The 21402-nt window shown below is 44.2% G+C and overlaps 1 pseudogene; it reads right to left on the bottom strand.

Moving 5' to 3' along the window:
* Positions 1–499: 499 nt before the first annotated feature.
* LOC127040948 (olfactory receptor 5V1-like) lies at positions 500–1439 on the bottom strand (annotated as a pseudogene).
* Between the last annotated feature and the right edge of the window lie 19963 nt (positions 1440–21402).

The following is a 21402-nucleotide window of genomic DNA, read 5'->3' as shown; positions in this document are numbered from 1 at the left end:
TGCACTAAACATTAAATGACTAAACTTCTCATTCTCACTAAATTCAAATTTTCTGCTCTGAATAAAGGTGATACAATTTAGCATTATTACTACAAATTATTGTTAAATGTTGCTGGGTGTTTGAATCACCTGATAATAGGCCTTCACTGAGAAATAGGCCCTTAGCCTAATCGTCAGGAGGCAGCAGGCAAAAAGCCTTCCCTACATGCTTTCCACACTTCATTGTAGTGACTCTCTTCTATAATAAGGACAGCTTGACCTACTTATGACCTAAGTCCAGCTACTCCCCAGATACCAAAAAGCTACTATCTTTCACCTACACCATCCTCATGCCCATGCTAAACCACATGATCTACAGCCTGAAGAAGAACAAGGTGAAGGCCCCCTGAGGAAAACACTGGGCAAGAAAATGTGTTGACCGCAATGATGGTAGTTTTGCTACAGAAGTGAGTATTTCAACTAACAAGAAGGCTGAAATGAGCCTCTTAGAATCTGTGTTTTACCAGAGTTCATCATGACTAGACCTGAGGTCAGAATTACAAAGGTGGTTCCTCAGGCTGTAGACAATGGGGTTGTACATGGGAGTCACCACAATGTATAGCAGGGAGAACACTTTGTTGATATCCAGAGACTGGTTTCCTGATGGTGCCACATAGATGATGATCAGAGCCCCGTAGAACGTTGAAACCACAATGAGGTGGGAGGAGTAGGTGGAAAAGGTCTTTTTCCTCCCAGTGGTGGATGGGATTCTCAGGATGGTCAGAATGACATAGATGTAGGACATGATGGTCAGGACAAATGGGATCATTGATATAGTAGAGGCAGATATTAAGAGCTGTTATCTCTATCAGGCTGGTGCTGGTACATGGAAGCTTCAACACAGCTGTTAAATCACAGAAAAAGTGGTTGATCTCACAAGGACTGCAGAAGGGCAACAGGGATGCCATAATTACTGTGAAGGAAGGAGCCACAAAGCCTAATGTCCAAGAAACAAAGGCCAGCAGAAAGGAAAACCTGGGACTCATATTGCTTGCATAATGCAGTGGATCACATATTGCCAAGTACCTGTCATAGGACATTCCAGTCAGGAGGAAACACTCAGTAGCTCCCAGAAAGCTAAAAACAAACAACTGAAGGAAACAGCCCAGGAGAGAAATGGTCTTGTCACCTGTTGCAAGACTCCCTAGCAGCCTGGGGATGATATTGGAGACATAGCCAGTCTCCAGGAAGGATAAATTACTGAGGAAGAAATACATGGAGGTGTATAGGTGGTGATCAGTCCATACGGTCAGAATGAGGAGAAGGTTCCCAGCAATGGTTGCTAGGTAGATGACCAAGAACACCACAAAAAGGGTTATCTGCAGCTCGGGAAGAGTCTTAAATCCTACAAGCAGGAATTCTGTAATGAGTGTATGGTTTCCTTTCTCTAGTCCAGCCATTGGTTATCTAAAGGGTAATAAATAGGGTTGATAAAAATTCATATAATTTAAGGCAAGAAGAGACCAATGTGATCATCTAGTCTGACCTCCTGCATAACACAGGTTAGAGAATTTCCCCAAGTGATTCTTGCATCACACTCATATCTTATGGTTGAATGAGAGCACATCTCTTGGAGAGAGATTCAAATTTTGATTTGGAGACTTCAAACTTGATACTTTTTTATTTTTTGGTAAATTTACAAGATCAGTTGATAAAGATAACTGTGTTGATATCATAAAGTTCTGTGAGGTATTTGACTTAGTACTGCATGGCATTCTGAATAATTAATTAATTCTAATTAATGCACAATGTCATATATCTGGAAGAAAGTAGGTCGCATATACAGGATTGAGGACTGTACCATCAAAAGCAGTTACTCTGAAAAGGGCTTGGGTGTTATGGTAGATAACCAACTGAATTTGAGATCCCAGTGTGACGATGTGGCTAAGAGAGTTAATCAATCTCTGGATGGATCAAAAGGGAATATCAGGTAGGAACAGAGAGGTTGTATTGCATACATATACAGCATTACTGTGTTTGTGACTGCAATACTGGTTCCAGTTCTGGTGTCCACACTTCAAAAGGGATCTTGAAAAATTGGGAAGTGTTAAAAAAAGAGCTGTGAGAACGATCCTGGGTTTGAAAAATCTGCCTTCCAGTGAGGCACTCAAGAAGCTACATTTATTTAGCTTAGGCAAGAGAATGTTAACAAGCAACTTGATCACAGTCTGTTCCGAAACAGGGAGAAGAGTTCTGACTGCGGAAATCTGTTTGATCTTCGCAGATAAAGAATTCAATGGTTAGAACCTGAAACTAAACAAATTCAGATTTGAAGTAAGGGAGCACATTTTTTTTTAAAGTGAGAGTAAATATCATTGGAACAACTTACCCAGGGATGTGGTGGATTTTAGTCTTTAAAATGAGATTGGATGTCTCTTCCAAATGTTTAGATTCAACTAGGAGTTTTGTGCTGGATTCAGCTCTGGTAAAGGTCCTCCAAGTGTCACAGCTAAAGGCAGGGTGGAACAGATTGTTTAGAATAAGTAATTAGCACATATCAAAAAGAATCATTCAAGGTAAAGTGGCCCTCTCATAAACAGATAGTTAAGGGTTAATTCCTCTTTTACCTGTAAAGGGTTAAGAAGTTCACCTAGCCTAGCTGACACCTGACCAGAGGAACCAATGGGGGAACAAGATGTTTCAAAAGGAAGGAGGGAAGTTTTCCTTTGTTTAGAGTCTCAGTTTCAGCCGGAGTAAAAAAGATAAAGGAACCAGTTCTAGAAAGAAATAAATAGGTTTATGTTTATTTTCTTTGTAACTTGTCTTGGTACCAATAAGGGAATTATCAAAATTGGGTATTTGGGTATTTTTTGTGTAACTAAGTTTTTGCCCAGGGGAACCTCCTCTGTGTTTGGAATCTGTTGTCTGTGAGAGTAGCTGGTATGCTAATCTCTCCCAGAGGGTTTTCTTTTACCTTTCTTTTCTTTAATTAAAAGCCTTTTTCTTAATACCTGATTGATTTTTAACTTGTTTTTAGATCCAAGGGGGTTGGATCTGGATCCACCAGGAGTTGGTAGGAGAAAGGAGGGGGGATGGTTAATTTCTCCTTGTTTTAAGATCCAAGGGGTTGGATTTGTGTTCACCAGGAAATTGGTGAAGTCTCTCAAGACTATCCAGAGAAGAAAAGTAGTGCTTGGGGGTGGCGGCAGAGCTACCAGATCTAAGCTGGTAATTAAGCTTAGAAGTGTACGTGCAGGCCCCCACATCTGTTCCCTAAAGTTCAGAGTGGGGAAGGAACCTTGACATGGTGAGCAGCAGTGAGGGATTTTTTAGGAACCTAAAGCCAGATTTTTTTCCTCCTTTGAGATGCTGGGGAAGCAGTGAAGGAGAGATACCCTGAAGGCAAACAGATAAGAGATTCTAACAGAGTGCTTTTTGTTAGAAGGCAAGCTCCAGCTGTGATCACTGAAGGGTCATTAACCTATTGCCAAGGCAAGTAACAAAAACCTATTTTACTTGTTTTTTTTCTAAAGAGTCACATTACAGTAAGCAAAGATTCCAAGCTGTTCCACCCCTCAGATAGCTAAGGTAGACCAGGGGGAAAATGTCAGGCAAAGAAAAAAAAACTATCCAACAGCAGCTAGAATTAGCTAAGCTCCAGGCTGAGGAGAGCCAAAAGGAACATGACAGACAGATGGCCAGGGCTGAGGCTGCCCACAAAAGAGCTATGGAGGAGAAACAAAAAGAGATGGAGGAGAGAGAAAAAGAGATGGAGGAGAGGGAAAGAGAGAGAAAGCATGAACTGGAATTAGCAAGGGCTTAGCAGGATGTACCAGCCAACCTTAACAATCCTTCTCCAGGCACTGTTTCCCATCCCAGAAAATTCCCCACCTACAAGGCAGGTGATGATACTGAGGCCTTCTTAGAAAATTTCGAAAGGACCTGCCTTGGGTGCAGCATCTCTACAGACCAATACATGATAGAGCTGAGGCCACAGTTCAGTGGACCCTTAGCAGAGGTGGCGGCTGAAATGCCTAAGGAATGCATGAATGATTATAAGTTTTTTCAAACCAAGGCCAGAATCAGAATGGGGCTAACACCTGAGCATGCCCGTCGGCGGTTCAGAGCCCTAAGGTGGAAACCAGATGTGTCATTCACCCGACACGCCTACCACATTGGAAAGAATTGGGATGCCTGAATATCAGGAGCAAGTGCTGAATCTGTGGAAGCTCTGTCCTTCCTAATGCAAATGGAGCAGTTCTTAGAGGGTGTTCCTGAGGAAATAGAAAGGTACATCCTAGATGAGGGCAGGGGACTGGACTCGATGACCTCTTGAGGTCCCTTCCAGTCCTAGAGTCTATGAGTCTATGAGAAGCCCAAAACTGTAACCAAGGCGGGGGAGATTGGAGCCAGGTGGGTGGAAGTAGCAGAAAAGAAAAAAACTACTAGCAATTGGAGCGAATATCAGAGGGGGCAAACTGAAAATAAACCCTATCACTGGCGGCTACCCGAGCCCCACCTACAACCCAAGGAAAGCTTCAGACACCTTATTGTCCCACCTCACCAGTCTCCAGTAACCCACCTCGGCCCAGTGACCAGTCAGCTGGACGATGTTTTAAATGTAATGAACTGGGACATATAAAGGCCCACTGTCCCAAGAACCCCAACCAATTACAGTTCATTACACCACAATCACACCAAAGATCCCCAGGCCCAGATGCCTCTCAAATACCCTCGGAGCGAAGGGAAACCTTGAGAGTGAGCAGAAAGAAGGTTATCGCATGAAGAAACACTGGGGCACAAGTGTCAGCTATCCACCAATCCTTAGTGGATCCCCAGTTCATCAACCCAGAGGCCCAAGTGACAATTCACCCATTCATGTCAAAATCTTTAAACTTGCTTACAGTTGAGTTGCCTGTCCAGTACAAGGGTTGATCAGGAATGTGGACTTTTGCAGTCTATGACAATTATCCCATCCCCATGCTACTGGGGGAAGACTTGGCCAACCATATGAAGCTGGCCAAGAGGGTGGGAATGGTCACCCGCGGCCAGGCCAAGCAAGCTTCCACACCCATCCCTGTTCCTGAGCCGTCCACCAGGGCCCCGTCTGTGTTACCAGAGACCCAGACAGAGGTGGTGGAACCAGATCTTCTACCTATGACTGCTACAGCCATAGTGAATTCAGTCCCAGAACCGGAACTGGCAAAGCAACCAGCACCAGAACCATTGCCAGCACTGACTCCAGCGCTTGCAAAGCCATCTCCAACTCCAGCGCCAGAGGGCACCAGTGGGCCTGAACTGGCAAAATCAGCAGACAGCCCTACCCCAGAGGCTCAGCCAGAGCCTGAAATATCACATAGTGCATCAGCGGAGAGCGGTTCACAATCAACGAAAACAACCCCATCACCTACATCGCTTCCACAGGGACCAAGCCCAAGTCCACAGTCTAAGGAGGAACTGATGTCTCCAGCATCAAGGGAACAGTACCAGGCTGAGCAGGAAGCAGATGACAGCCTTCAGAAAGCTTGGATGGTGGCAAGGAGCACCCAACCGCCTATCAGCTCGTCTAACCAATCCCAGTTTGTTGTAGAACAAGGACTTTTACACAAGGAGACTCTTTCTGGTGGACACCAGGAAAACTGGTGTCCACAAAAACAGTAGGTAGTTCCAATTAAGTACCGGGTAAAGCTCTTGAGCTTAGCTCATGATCATCCCAGTGGCCATTCTGAGGGGAACAGAACCAAAGACCGGTTGGGGAAGTCCTTCCATTGGGAGGGAATGGGCAAGGATGTTGCTATTTATGTCCGGTCTTGTGAGGTGTGCCAATGAGTGGGAAAGCCCCAAGACCAGGTCAAAGCCCATCTCCAGCCACTCCCCATAATTGAGGTCCCATTTCAGCGAGAAGCTGTGGATATTCTGGGTCCTTTTCCAAAAAAGACCCCCAGAGGAAAGCAGTACATACTGACTTTCATGGATTTTGCTACCCAATGGCTGGAAGCAGTAACTCTAAGCAACACCAGGGCTAAAAGTATGTGCCAGGCCTTAGCAGACATTTTTGTCAGGGTAGGTTGGCCTTCCGACATCCTTACAGATTTGGGAACTAACTTCCTGGCAGGGACAATGAAAAACCTGTGGGAAGCTCATGGGGTGAATCACTTGGTTGCCATCCCTTACCACCATCAAACCAATGGCCTTGTGGAGAGGTTTAATGGAACTTTGAGGGCCATGATATGTAAATTCATAAATGAACACTCCAATGATTGGGACCTAGTGTTGCAGCAGTTGCTTTTTGCCTACAGGGCTGTACCACATCCCAGTTTAGGGTTTTCACCATTAGAACTTGTATATGGCCGTGAAGTTAAGGGACCATTGCAGTTGCTGAAGCAGCAATGGGAGGGGTTTACGCCTTCTCCAGGAACTAACATTCTAGACTTTGTAAGCAAACTACAAAGCACCCTCCGACACTCTTTTGCTCTTGCTAAAGAAAACCTAAAGGATGCTCAGGAAGAGCAAAAGGCCTGGTATGATAAACATACCAGAGAGCGTTCCTTCAAAGTAGGGGATGAGGTTATGGTCTTAAAGGCGCTACAGACCCATAAGATTGAAGCATCATGGGAAGGGCCATTCACGGTCCAAGAGTGCCTAGGAACTGTTACCTATCTCATAGCATTCCCAACCTCAACCCTAAAGCCTAAAGTGTACCATATTAATTCTCTAAAGCCCTTTTATTCCAGAGAATTAAAGATTTGTCAGTTTACAGCCCAGGGAGGAGATAACGCTGAGTGGCCTGAAGGTGTCTACTACGACGGAAAAAGTGATGGTGGCACGGAAGAGGTGAACCTGACCGCGACCCTTGGACGTCTGCAGTGACAGCAGATCAAGGAGCTGTGCACTAGCTTAGCGCCAATGTTCTCAGCCACCCCAGGACAGACCGAACTGGCATACCACTCCATTGACACAGGTAATGCTCACCCAATTAGAACCCCACCTTACTGGGTGTCTCCTCATACCCAAGCTGCTATAGAACAGGAGATCCAAAACATGCTACAGATGGGTATAATTCACCCCTCTAACAGTGCATGGTCATCTCCAGTGGTTCTAGTTCCTAAACCAGATGGGGAAATATGCTTTTGCGTGGACTACCGTAAATTAAATGCTGTAACTCATCCCGACAACTATCCAATGCCATACACGGATGAGTTATTGGAGAAATTGGGACATGCCCAGTTCATCTCTATATTAGACTTAACCAAGGGGTACCGGCAAGTACAGCATGGTGAACCCGCCAAGGATAGGTCAGCCTTCATCACCCATGCAGGGGTGTATGAATTTAATGTGCTTCCTTTCGGGCTGCGAAATGCACCCGCCACCCTCCAAAGACTTGAAGATAGTCTCCTACCAGGATTGGGAGAATCTGCAGTTGCCTACCTCGATGATGAGGCCATTTTTTCTTATTTATGGGCAGAACACCTGGAGCACCTGGAAAATGTCTTTGAACACATCAGGCAGGCAGGACTATCTATTAAGTCTAAAAAGTGTCAAATAGGCCAAAACAGAGTGACTTACCTTGGACAACAGGTGGGTCAAGGAACGATAAATCCCCTACAGGCCAAGGTAGATGCTATCCAAAAGTGGCCTGTCCCAAAGTCAAAGAAACAGGTCCAATCCGTCTTAAGCTTGGCTGGGTATTACAGGCGATTTGTACCACACTACAGCCAAATCGCTGCCCCACTAACAGACCTGACCAGAAAGACACAGCCAAATGCAGTTCAGTGGACTATGAGTGTCAGAAGGCCTTTAACCAGCTTAAGGCTTCCATAGACTCATAGACTCATAGACTCATAGGTCAGAAGGGACCAATATGATCATCTAGTCTGCACAAGGCAGGCCACAGAACCCTACCCATCCACTTTTATAACAACCCCTAACCCAGGACTGAGTTATTGAAATCCTCAAAATTGGTCTGTAGACCTCAAGCTGCAGAGAATCCACCAGCAAGCGACCCATGCCCCACGCTGCAGGGGAAGGCGAAAAACCTCCAGGGCCCCTGCCAATCCGCCCTGGAGGAAAATTCCTTCCTGACCCCAAATATGGTGATCAGCTAAACCCTGAGCATGTGGGCTAGACTCACCAGCCAGCACCCAAGAAGGAATTGTCTGCAGTAACTCAGTTCCCATCCCATCCAACATCTCCCCGCAGACCACTGAGAAGACTTATCTGGTGATAATCCAAGATCAATTGCCCAAATTAAACTATCCTATCATAACATCCCCTCCATATACTTATCAAGCTTAGTCTTAAAACCAGATAAGTCTTTTGCCCCTACTACTTCCCTCGGAAGGCTGTTCCAGAATTTCACTCCCCTAATGGTTAGAAACCTTCGTCTAATTTCAAGTCTAAACTTCCTAATATCCAGTTTGTACCCATTCGTCCTCGTGCCTACATTAGTACTAAACTTAAATAATTCCTCTCCCTCCCTAACGTTAACCCCCCTGATATATTTATATAGAGCAAGCATATCCCCCCGCAGCCTTCTTTTGGCCAGGCTAAACAAGCCAAGCTCTTTGAGTCTCCTTTCATAAGGCAGGTTTTCCATTCCTCGGATCATCCTAGTAGCCCGTCTCTGGACCTGTTCGAGTTTGAATTCATCCTTCTTGAACATGGGACACCAGAACTGCACACAATATTCCAGATGGGGTCTCATCAGCGCCTTATACAACAGTACTAACACCTCCTTATCCTTGCTGGAAATACCTCGCCTGATGCATCCTAAAATCGCATTTGCTTTTTTAACAGCCGTATCACATTGGCGGCTCATAGTCATCCTGCTATCAACCAATACCCCAAGGTCCTTCTCCTCCTCTGTCGCTTCCAACTGATGCGTCCCCAACGTATATCTAAAATTCTTATTATTAATCCCTAAGTGCATGACCTTGCACTTTTCACTATTGTATTTCATCCTATTACTATTACTCCAGTTTACAAGGTGGTCCAGATCTTCCTGAATAGTATCCCTGTCCTTCTCCGTGTTAGCAATACCGCCCAGCTTTGTGTCATCCGCAAACTTTATTAGCACATTCCCGCTCTTTGTGCCAAGGTCAGTAATAAAAAGGTTAAATAAGATCGGTCCCAAAACCGATCCTTGAGGGACTCCACTAGTAACCTCCTTCCAGCCTGACAGTTCACCCTTCAATACGACCCGCTGGAGTCTCCCCTTTAACCAGTTCCTTATCCACCTTACAACTTTCATATTCATCCCCATCTTTTCCAATTTAACTAACAGTTCCCCATGTGGAACCATGTCAAACACCTTACTGAAATCGAGGTAAATTAGATCTACCGCATTTCCTTTATCTAAGTAATCATGTCTGACCCTGTGCTAAGGGCCCCAGACTTTGACAAGCCATTCTTAGTAACCACAGATGCATCTCAGCGTGGTGTAGGAGCAGTTTTAATGCAGAAAGGATCGGATCAAGAATTCCATCCTGTTGTGTTTCTCAGCAAGAAACCGTCTGAGAGGGAAAGCCATTGGTCAATCAGTGAAAAAGAATGCTATGCCATTGTGTATGCCCTGGAAGAGCTATGCCCATATGTTTGGGGATGGCGTTTCCAGCTACAAACCGACCATGCTGCACTAAAGTGGCTTCATACTGCCAAGGGAAACAACAAAAAACTTCTTCGATGGAGTGTAGCTCTCCAAGATTTTGATTTTGAAATTCAACACATTTCAGGAGCTTCTAACAAAGTAGCTGATGCACTCTCCCGTGAAAGTTTCCCAGAGTTAACTGGTTAAAATTGTCCTTAAAATGTGAAAAATCTTGTAGTTTTACATAATTAGTAGTATATGTAAAGGTGCATGTGTTTTATTAATCTGTTTGTTCTAAAGTTCTAGGAAGAAATCACCACCAGTGTGGTTCAACACTGTCTGTGATTTGGGGGAGGGTGTCATAAACAGATGGTTCAGGGTTAATGCCTCTTTTACCTGTAAAGGGTTAGGAAGTTCACCTAGCCGAGCTGACACCTGACCAGAGGAACCAATGGGGGAACAAGATGTTTCAAAAGGAAGGAGGGAAGTTTTCCTTTGTTTAGAGTTTCAGTTTCAGCTGGAGTGAAAAAGATCATGGAACCAGACTCTTATCAGAGTAGTAAGTTTTAGAAAGGAATAAATAGGTTTATGTTTATTTTCTTTGTGACTTGTTTTGGTACCATTAAGAGAATTATCAAAATTGGGTATTTGGATATTTTTTGTGTAACTGAGTTTTTGCCCAGGGGAACCTCCTCTGTGTTTGAAATCTGTTGTCTGTGAGAGTAGCTGGTATGCTAATCTCTCTCAGAGGGTTTCCTTTTACCTTTCTTTTCTTTAATTAAAAGCCTTTTTCTTAATACCTGATTGATTTTTAACTTGTTTTTAGATCCAAGGGGGTTGGATCTGGATCCACCAGGAGTTGGTGTGAGAAAAGAGGGGGGATGGTTCATTTCTCCTTGTTTTAAGATTCAAGGGGTTGGATCTGTGTTCACCAGGAAATTGGTAAAATCTCTCAAGACTACGCAAGGAAGAAAAATAGTGCTTGGGGGTGGTGGCAGCGATACCAGATCTAAGCTGGTAAGTAAGCTTAGAAGTGTCCATGCAGGTCCCCACATCTGTACCCTAAAGTTCAGAGTGGGGACGGAACCTTGACAGGCCCATCAACTCTTCTGCAGTCATTTTGCAAAAACAGGGGGTTAGTGCATCGCATATTGTTGTAATAAGCCAAGCCATAAATCCAGTGTCTCTGTTCCATCCAGGATTTTTAATGTCTACCGGAGTTATGAATTTAAGCTTCCAGGCTCACCTTTTGAAAATGTGGTGAGCAGATGCTTCACCAGAGAAGTAGATTGCATCATGGAACGGGCCACCCAAATACATCGAGACAACCTGCTTCAACACAGAAATAACCCCCCCTCTGACAGCACACCAAAAGTTGTCACAGACCATTCTGCAGTGGAATCCATAGAGGGTATTATCAAACAACTATGACCTATATTTGATGGGGACCCAATCCTGAAATAAATCTTTCCTGAACTCCCACTTCTGGCCTTCATGCAACTTCCCCCAACCTCTCCAAGCTCATCATCAGAAGCAAGCTCCCCACATACCAGGACTTCCCAGATAGAGACTGGAAGACAAGTGCTAGTAGTAATAATAGGGCTAAGATTTTCCTGAATGTGATAGCTGATGGATTCCTTCCCCAAGCAGTTGAAGAACCAACAAGTGGGGATGCCATTTTAGATTTGGTTTTGGTGAGTAGTGAGGACCTCATAGAAGACAACCTTGGTTTGAGCGATCATGAGCTAATTCAGTTCAAACTAAATGGAAGGATAAACAAAAAATAGATCTGTGTCTAGGGTTTTTGATTTCAAAAGGGCTAACTTTAAAAAATTAAGGAAATTAGTTATGGAAGTGGTTTGGACTGAAGACCACGTGGATCTAAAGGCAGAGGACACCTGGAATTACTTCAAGTCAAAGTTGCAGAAACTTTTAGAAGCCTGCATCCCAAGAAAGGGGAAAATATTCGTAGTCAGAAGTGGAAGACCAAGCTGGATGAACAAGCATCTCAGAGAGGTGATTAAGAAAAAGCAGAAAGAGGGGAGGAATAGCTCAATGGTTTGAGCATTGGCCTGCTAAACCCAGAGTGGTGAGTTCAGCCCTTGAGGGGACCATTCAGGAATATGGGGCAAAAATCTGTCTGGGGATTGGTCCTCCTTTGAGCCAGGAGTTGGACTAGATGATCTCCTGAGGTCCCTTCCAACCCTGATATTCTATGATTCTATGAAAACCTACAAAGAGTGGAAGATGAGAGTGATCAACAAAGTAAAGCTACCTTACTGAAGTCAGAACATGTAGGGATAAAGTGAGAAAGGCCAAAAGTCGTGTAGAGTTGGACCTTTCACAGGGAATTAAAACCATTAGTAAAAGGTTCTATAGCCATATAAATAAGAAGAAAGAAAAGAAATGGAGTGGAGGTTAAGGGTAACCTAGTCATGGCAAAATACCTAAACAAATACTTTGCCTTAGTTTTTAATGAGTCTAATGAGGAGCTTAGGGATAATGGTGGGATGTTAAATGGAAATGAGGATATGAAGGTAGATATTACCATAGCTGAGGTAGAAGCCAAACTCGAACAGTTTAATGGACCAAATTGGGGGGCCCAGGTAATCTTCATCCAAGTATATTAAAGGAACTGGCACATGAAATTGCAAGCCCATTCACAAGAATTTGTAATGAATTGGTAAACTCAGGGGTTGTACCATACGACTGGAGAATTGCTAACATAGTTCCTATTTTTAAGAAAGGAAAGAAAAGTGATCCTGGCAGTTATAGGCCTGTTAGTTTGACATGTGTAGTATGCAAGGTCTTGGGGAAAAAATTGAAGGAGAAAGTAGTGAAAAAAAGCTAATGTTAGTACTATTATACAAGGCACTGGTGAGACCTCATCTGCGATATTGTGTACAGTTCTGGTCTCCCATGTTTAAGAAGGATGAATTCAAACTGGAACAGGTACAGAGAAGGGCTATTAGGATGATCAGAGGAATGGAAAACCTGTCTTATGAAAGGAGACTCAAAGAGTTTGGCTTGTTTAGCCTAACCAAAAGAAGGCTGAGGAGACATATGATTGCTCTTTATAAATATATCAGAGGGATAAATATTAGGAAGGGAGAGGAATTATTTAAACTCAGTACCAATGTAGACACAAGAATAAATGGATATAAACTGGACATCAGCAAGTTTAGACTTGAAATTAGATGACGGTTTCTAACCATCAGAGGAGTGAAGTTCTGGAACAGCATTCCAAGGGGAGCAGTGGAGGCAAAAGACATATCTGGCTTCAAGACTAAGCTTGATAAGTTTATGGAGTGGATGGTATGATGGGATAGGCTAATTTTGGCAATTAATTGATCTTTGACTATTAGTGGTAAATATGCCCAGTGGTCTGTGATGGGATGTTAGATGGGGTGGGATCTGAGTTACTACGGAGAATTCTTTCCTTAGTGCTGGCTGCTGAGTCTTGCCCACATGCTCAGCGTTAGCTGATTGCCATATTTGGGGTCCGGGATGGGACAGGGCCGCCAAGAAGGGGGGGCAAGTGGGGCAATTTGCCTCAGGCCCCGGGGCCCCAGAGGGGCCCCCCCAAGAGTGTTGGAGGCTCTCCCCTGCCTCCCCCCAGCCCCTGGCGCCTCAGCACGCCATGTCCAGAAGTGGCTCTGGACAGCGCTGCAGAGGTGTTGCTCCAGTGGGGACTGAGCACCTCCCGCTCAGAGCCCTGTGGTAAGCAGGCGAGGCTGCGAGCTGCAGCCAAGCGGAGGGAGCTCAGGTCCTGCCGGAGACACGCCGCTGCAGCTCTGTCCAGGGAGTTCTGAGGACAGTCAGGGCACAGGAAGGGGGCAGAGGTTTTGTGGGGGGGCGGTCAGAGGCGGGGAACAGGGGGTCAGATTGTGAGCATTCCGGAGGTCTGTCAGGACTCAGAGAGGGGGTGAATGGGGCCGGGGCAGTCAGGGGACAGGAAGCAGGAGTGGTTCATGGGAGGTGGTGTCCCAGGGTGGTGGTTGGGAGAGTCTCAGAGGGGCAGTCAGGGGACAAGTTGCAGGATGGGTTGGGGATTCTGAAGGGGGCAGTCGGGGGGCAGGAAGTAGGTGGGAGTCAGAGTCAGTGGTTCTCAAACTTTTGTACTGGTGACCCCTTTCACATAACAAAGCTCTGAGTGCGACCTCCCACCCCTTATAAATTAAAAACACTTTGTTTATATATTTAACACTATTATAAATACTGGAGGCAAAGCAGGTTTAAGGTGAGGGCTGACCTAAATGAACCCAAAGTTATGGAGACAAATATGAGTTAAGGAAGCCAGCAGAGTTTCAGAAACCTGGAAAAATCTCTGCCTGGATGGGCCCAGGCATTTGGTCACAAGTTGAGGTGGTTCAAAAAATTTGGATTTTTTTTAAGCAGAATTTTTTTATTGTTTCTTTAAACAATCAAACAGAGCAGGTAGCAAATATTTGGCCACACACTTGTGAAACCCCAAACCATGTTCAGGTTTTCGCAGACGAATTTCAGCTTTTCAATTAAAAAAACCACAACAAATTTTGAAGGAAAACAGACACTGTCCGTGATTTTTTCTGCTTTTTAAAAAACCCTAATTTGCGATCCAAAAAAATGTTTTGACGGAAAATATTTGTCCAACCCTTTTAATGAGCTTTAGTGCCTTTTAGCACTAGCTGATGTTGAGAACCAGTGGTACCTTGTAAAGGTGACTTGAAAAGAAGTTTTCTCAAATCTGGGTTTGTGCCGAGATGCAAAAGGTTTTAAAATGTTTATTTTCCCCAGGGCGGCCTTGGGGGGGGCAAGTGGGGCAATTTGCCCCCGGCCCCACAGGGGTCCTCATGAGAATATAGTATTTTACAGTATTGCAACTTTTTTTTATGGAAGAGGCCAGAGAAATTGCTTTGCCCCAGGCCCCCTGAATCCTCTAGGCAGCCCTGAGTTGGGAAGGAATTTTCTTCCAGGGCAGATTGGCAGAGGTCCTGGGGGGTTTTCGCCTTCCTCTGTAGCGTGGGACATGGGTCACTTTCCGGAGGATTCTCTGCACCTTGAGGTCTTTAAACCACGATTTGAGGACTTCAGTAGCTCAGACATACGTTAGGGATTTGTTACAAGAGTGGATGAGTGAGATGCTGTGGCCTCCATTGTGTAGGAGGTCAGACTAAATGATCATAATGGTCCCTTCTGACCTTAAAGTCTATGATTCTATAACACACCAACTCAAAGGAGCAACAGACCCTGCCATAACAGATGCAAAACCTGCAGACATATCTCCACTGCTACAATGATCAACACTCCCCCAGAACACACCTTTCAAGATCCATGGGTCCTACACATACTTATCACAACACGTGGTGCACCTCATCCCATGCACTAAGTGAAAAACTAACAGCTATGTGGGTAATATCGACAATCACTACACACTCAGATACACTCACACAGGAAAATGATAGAAGACAAAAATACCATGTCACCTGTGAGTAAACACTTTTCACAAAGCTATCACTCTACATCTGACTTATCATCCTCATCCTGCAAAGAAACCTGCACAACACTTTTGAAAGATAAGCCTGGGAGCTTAAATTCATAACTTTGCTAAACCCTTAAAATCCTGGACTGAACAGAGACCTTGGATTTATGTCTTATTACAAAGATGTGTAGCGTACTAACCCTTCTTTTTGTCCTGCGATTGCAGAAGTGTTAATGGGCCACTCTATCTTGAATGGGCCCTTACAATATGTGCTAACTACTTATACTAAACAATCTGTTCTACATTGCGTTTTGTGGTGACCCTTGAAATAATTTCCCCAGACTTTCAGAAGAGCTCTGTGTGGCTTGAAAGCTTGTCTCACTCACCAACAGAAGTTGATCCAATAAAAGATATTTATTGTTTGTCTGAAACCCAGATGGAGCTGCAGGCTGATATGTTGTTGGTACACAGGGCAGTGTGGCTGCATCCCCAGCACCAAGAGTGGAAGACCAGCAAGAAGATTCCACTACAAGACAGGGAAGGGGCAAGAAGTGGGTACACAGAGAGACCAGAAAAAGGAAAATGGGGCAGCTGACCTGTCACCATGTCACTGACAAACATTGATTAGTTTATTCTCCCCATGTGTACCACAGGAGAAAGGGCAGGTTTTTTTTCTGTCTTTTTCATAGACGGTGAACTGAGACATGAAGGGAGGTTGGGGAAATTGTAGGGCCTGTGGGAATTTTGGGAAGTTCTCTCGCCTGTGTTATATAGGATGTCAGAGTAGATGATCACAATGGTCTATGAAGCTATGATTCTATAAGATATTTTACCCAGGAATGGAAAGTTACTACTCAAGTGTCCTACTGTATGTTATTTTCAAAGGGACAAGCTATAACTTTCAGTGGGAGCCAGAAAATTAAGCTCAGTTGAAAAAAAAACCTCAACCATGATGAATAAGAATTGTGATGGAGAATAACACTGAAAATACTCCTGTGCCATTCCATCAATTAATAAATGTCTTCTTCTAGAATATTGTGTTCTGGTACTGATCTCCCCATCTCATAAGAGCAGAAATAGAGGGAGTTCAGATCTGGACAGGGAAAAAAAAGGATTTAAAAAATGAAAACAATATTTATTGAAAAGATAGATGGAAACAAAAGGGACTGGTAAATGGAGCTAGCGGGGAAAATATTTTCTACCCAATGGACAATTCTGATGAAAATGAAAAAAAGAAAAACCTAAAATTGTATTGAAATGTTTGGAGTTTTCATTGAAAACACACACACACACACACACAATTTTGGGGGATGGAGAGATTGGTTGTCAAAAACAAACAAATAAACAAACTTACCGCTTTTTTATTTTCTTTTTTCAATGAAAACACTTTTTTTATTAACACAATTTATTTTGTTGAAATTTCTCTTTCCTCAAAAAGCTATTTCCCATCTAAAGAAATTTTTGCACCAAAAAAAAGAATATCAATTTTGACTAAACAAAGAACAAAAAGAGAGAAAAAATTACCTGTTGTGAAAGTTGACACTTCATCCATTCTGTCTTGAACAGTAATCAGACATATTCCATTGGCAACCTCTCTCTCTCTATCTCTCTTTCATATAAAACACAGCCTCCATCCATCCAGCATGCACCCAGCCATGTCTAAGACGATTATATCAGACAGAACGAGGTAAATCCTCAGAATGGTCCACTGACAACATTCATTCATGAAAGAATCTTTGGCTTTGAAATCCCTTGGCTTTTTATTGTTTATATCAGATCATTAAGACCCAGGGAATTCTCTCTCTCGCTCTCTCTCAGTCTCTTTCTCCTCCCACTTCCCACTCCTTCCTGTTTCATGGATTTTACAAATATTATGGCATGTGCTACAAAAGGGATCTATTAACATGTTTATGTAGCTGCGATCATAGGCAATTTTACTCATGTCACTCCAGAGGAGACAATCTGGCTATTTAATCTCATGTCATAAATGAGATCTCTTTTGACCAACCCACTTTTATCTTTCTTTGAAATTTTGAAGCAGAGTCATCTAGAGATTGGGTTATTTTCAGAGTTTATGGCCAAATTCTCTAGAGGTATCTGAAGTCAGGCTTTAATTGTGTGCAGCTAGTGACATGATCCCCCCAAAAAAACACCTTTTAAGATATCAGCATGGCTTCTGTATATTGTAGTCAGACAGGATGGAATATTTAAGTTTGAGGATTAGATTCCAAACTATCTGACTCCCATCCATTACCCTCTGCTGCCCCCAAGGGAATTTAGGGACCTATCATCCACTTTCCCTTCTCCCGACTCAAGAAAAGTCAAGCCCTTGGAGCCTGACAGACCCAAACAAAGCAGCAGCCAAATTTCACTAGGTATATTCTACCCGGTGACCACAATCGACTTGGTGACTCACATGTGCCGAGCTCAGTTGATAGGTGGAGCTCAGAAGAGTGTCACCACTACTTTTTTTCCCAGATCTACCTAGGGCCTCACCCACCCACTGTTTTTTTGCTACCAGATGATGGCACTACAGAGGAACCTGAGGCATGTCAACAGCAAGTGTCCCATGAACCACGAATGGATCATAATGGACCATAGTTTGGTTAACTGTTGTATCAACCTATTTTTTGTTTGGTTTTCTGGTTGTCATTTGCAGCATTCAACCGGCTCCTGTCATGAGCACCAACCTAAGGAGCAATAAAACAGTTGCCTTGATTACAATCATGTGGTCTGTCATAGCAGGAAAACCAAGATGTGGGCAGCTGAAAAAGGCACAATTAAGAGATGTTATGGTTATAGTGCTAATTGTACCTCCAACTACTGCTTGGTCTCTCCGAGTCTACTGGCTCACACGTTTGGTCTCTTACCCATGAAATCTTATGATCCTTCTACTCTTGGACCAGGATTTGGGTACAAACCCTTAATCTAATGCCAACTTCTTATTACTGAATAGGTTCTGTAGGTGTGTTTCCTATCTTTGGGGGCCTATGACCACTGATATGGTGATAAACATCCTTCTGAAAACAAGTTCAGTTATTAGCAAACAGAACAAAGCTTTAGATGAAATCATTTCTAAAACAATAACCAGACCAAATGCATGTTTTGACCCCTCTAATCTTACATTTCACTAAAGCTAAGTCCAATGGTCATTCCACTTAAGTTACAGGAATAGAACAGAACCAATTTACCTTCTCTTAGTAAGTCAAGGAGCTTTTGGACCTATTTTGTCTTTCAGAGCATGATTCCCCCTATTCTGTCTTTCAAAAAAGCTATGGAGTTTTTCTTGTTTTTTGTTTTTTTTTTTTTAAAACACCCTCACTACGTCTCTCTGGCAACCAATTACAATACTGTTCAGCGATCTGTGTTACAGGCCTGAAGTGTGAAATCTTCTTTCTTCTGTCTCTGACCTGTTTCTCGCAGTCAGCCAGCCCAACGTGCCAAGATGCTGCTGCCAGATGGTTGTTCAGTTGTTTGGTGATTAGACTCATTCAGCCTTAATGGGTTACAATCATCGCTCTTGCGACTGGTGGGGGGAGATGTGCTGTAACTGTGTGTTCCCCCTTACATTTCAATATGACATCTTTGAAATCTAGTACATAGACCATATTTTGGGAAAGAGATCAAGGTTCACAACTGAGTTCCCCACTTTTGTCATAACAGGTTTTGCTAATTTTGATTTATTTTCTATGTAAACCATGCTTTATTGTTTCACATTTGTCTGAAATACCAGATCACAGAATCAGAGAAATGTTGGGCTGGAAGGTACCTTGAGAAGTCATCAAGTCCAGCCCATGTGCTGAGGCTGGACTGAGTAAACATAGACCATCCCTGACAGGTGTTTGCTCAACCTGTTCTTAAAATTCTCCAATGATGGGGATTCCACAGCCTCCCTTGGGAGCTTGTTCCAGAGCTCAGGTACCCTGAGACTTAAAACGTTCTTCCTAATACCTAACCTAAATCTCCCTGGCTGCAGATTAAGCTCATTCTTGTCCTCTGTGGACATCAAGAACACTTTACCTTCCTCTTGATGTAAGCAGAGTCAGGATAAGCTCTACCCTGACATCTGGTGGAAAGAATGTCAGAGAGTGTATTTGCATAGGCACGCCTACCCTATCCCAGACTGCTGAGCGGTGGGACTGCTTGGTGACAAATGACTCACCCTCAGTTGGGTGGTACTTGCTAGACAAGGGACATGGGTTCCAAAACCCAGTGAACTGAGAGAGGCTGGGGACAGGTATCTGTGTCTGGTGGTGCAGTCTCCTTGTGGAGCCAGAAGCACCAGTTGCACCCCCTCCACTCTCCACTGTGGAATGTCAGAGTTGAATTTTTTATTCCCTCAAGAATCTAAATACAGGTTACTGAGCTGAATTCACTTTGGGCTAATGGTGCACTAGCACTGGGGCTCCCCAATGAAGACCTGAGATCACTAAGAGTTGAAATTACTAAAGAGCTAAAATTACTGAGTTGAGAGCACTGAGTACTGTGCTAACTAGTGGGGGAGCCTGAGCTGGCGGAGTGGAGCAGTTGCGGGGACGGCTGGAGCGGATCACAGGACAGCTGGTGGCAGCAGAGTGGCTGGCAGAGCGGAGTAGCTGTGGGACGGGTGGAGCGGCCCACAGAGTGAGCGGAGCCGAGCAGTTTGCAGAAAAAACTGGAGCAGCTCATGGAGCAGAGCAGCTGGTGGAGCGGAGCAGTTTCTGAGGACGGCTGGAGGAGCAGAGTGGAGCAGCTGGTAAAGCGGAGCAGTTCATGGAGAAGGCGGAAGCAGAACCCACGGAGAGGCAGGGCAGTTGGCCCCGGACCACGTAAGGTGCCCCTTTCTACCCAGGCTGGGGGGAGGGACCTCTACAGATAAACTCTCGAACTCTGGGGTGGCATTGACCAGAGACTTTTGGGTTGTTGGACTTTGGGGTGATAGGACTTAAAACCCTAAGGGGAAAAAGGACAGTGCCAAACGTACTTGGAGGTGGGTTTTTGTTTATGGTTTGTGTTATAACCCTGTTTGTGGTGTTTCTCCCATGGGATGCCGCATTGATTCCTTCCTTTATTAAAAAAGATTTTGCTACACTCAGACTCCGTGCTTGCGAGAGGGGAAGTATTGCCTCCTAGAGGCGCCCAGGGGGGTGTGGTATGTGAGTGTCCCAGGTCACTGGGTGGGGGCTCGAGCCGGTTATGCATTGTGTTACTGAAACGGAACCCCTGGATACTGAACCCGGCCATTGTTGCTGCCAACTCAGAGGGGCAGAAGGGTTACATTTATAACAACCATTAACATATATGTAGATTGTTATCAGGTCCTCCCTCAGACTTATCTTCTCAATATTAAACATGCCCAGCTATTTTATCCTTTCTCACAGGTCAGGTTTTCTAAACCTTTGATCACTTTTATTGCTTTGCTCTAGACTTGCTTCAATTTGTCAATTTGGCGCACAAAACTGGATACAGCACTCCAGCTGTTTATGTAGACATTGCTAATACTGCTTCTTTCAATGAAAACAAAGTGATTGTGGTCTAATAATTTAGTGAATGCTTGGGGATGAGGTAAATTGACCTTTGTAAAGATGACCAGAATCACACAAAGCCCATGTACTTAAGTCCCTCTTAAATCTTCAAAATATGACTCTGAAAATCGCACAATTCAGGGAATCTGTCTATGCACAGCTTATGAATCCTGGTGGATGTTATGAAATTCTTGAATCATGGAATGCCTCAGTGAAAGCAGATTGTTGACAGGACTGTAGCACATCTCTTTCAGACAGGGTACAAGGGTGGGTCATTAAATTGTAATGTTCACCTATTGAGAAGGAACTGGGAAACCAGTTCAGCCAAGGCTGTCTACACTACATCCTCTGCTGGTAAAACTTACGTTGCTCAGGGATGTGAATATTCCACCCATTCCCCGAGCGACATAAGTTACACCAACACAAGCGCTTGTGTGCACAGCACTATGTCAGAGGGAGAGTTTGTCCTCCTGACACAGCTTATGCCGCTTGCAGAGGTGGGGTTTTATGCCAGCCAGAGAGCTTTCTCCCGTTGGCACAGGGCATCTTCACCACATGTGCCCTGCAGTGGAGCAGCTGTACTGGTACAGTCCTGTATGTGTAGTTATGGCCCAAGTTTCTCTGCAGGGCTCTGGAGTGTGGAAAATGCCTTGCAGCAGAACAAAGAAACCCAGGCAGTGGTGCAAGTCTTTAGAAACCATGGAGGCTGAGTCAGGAGGAGACAGACAGAAAATGTTGGGCAGGAGAGAGGATGAGACAGACTTGCTTCCCTAGCAGGGCATCCTTGTTTAACTCTGGGACTACTGAGGGAGAAGAAAGCTAGCTGACTTAGAGAGAGAAGGAGAGACTCCATGATTCAGAGATGTAGCCAT

This window comes from Gopherus flavomarginatus (assembly GCF_025201925.1).
Source record: "Gopherus flavomarginatus isolate rGopFla2 chromosome 11 unlocalized genomic scaffold, rGopFla2.mat.asm SUPER_11_unloc_2, whole genome shotgun sequence".
NCBI classification, from domain to species: Eukaryota; Metazoa; Chordata; order Testudines; family Testudinidae; genus Gopherus; species Gopherus flavomarginatus.
This window is presented reverse-complemented; position numbering and strand designations above follow the sequence as displayed.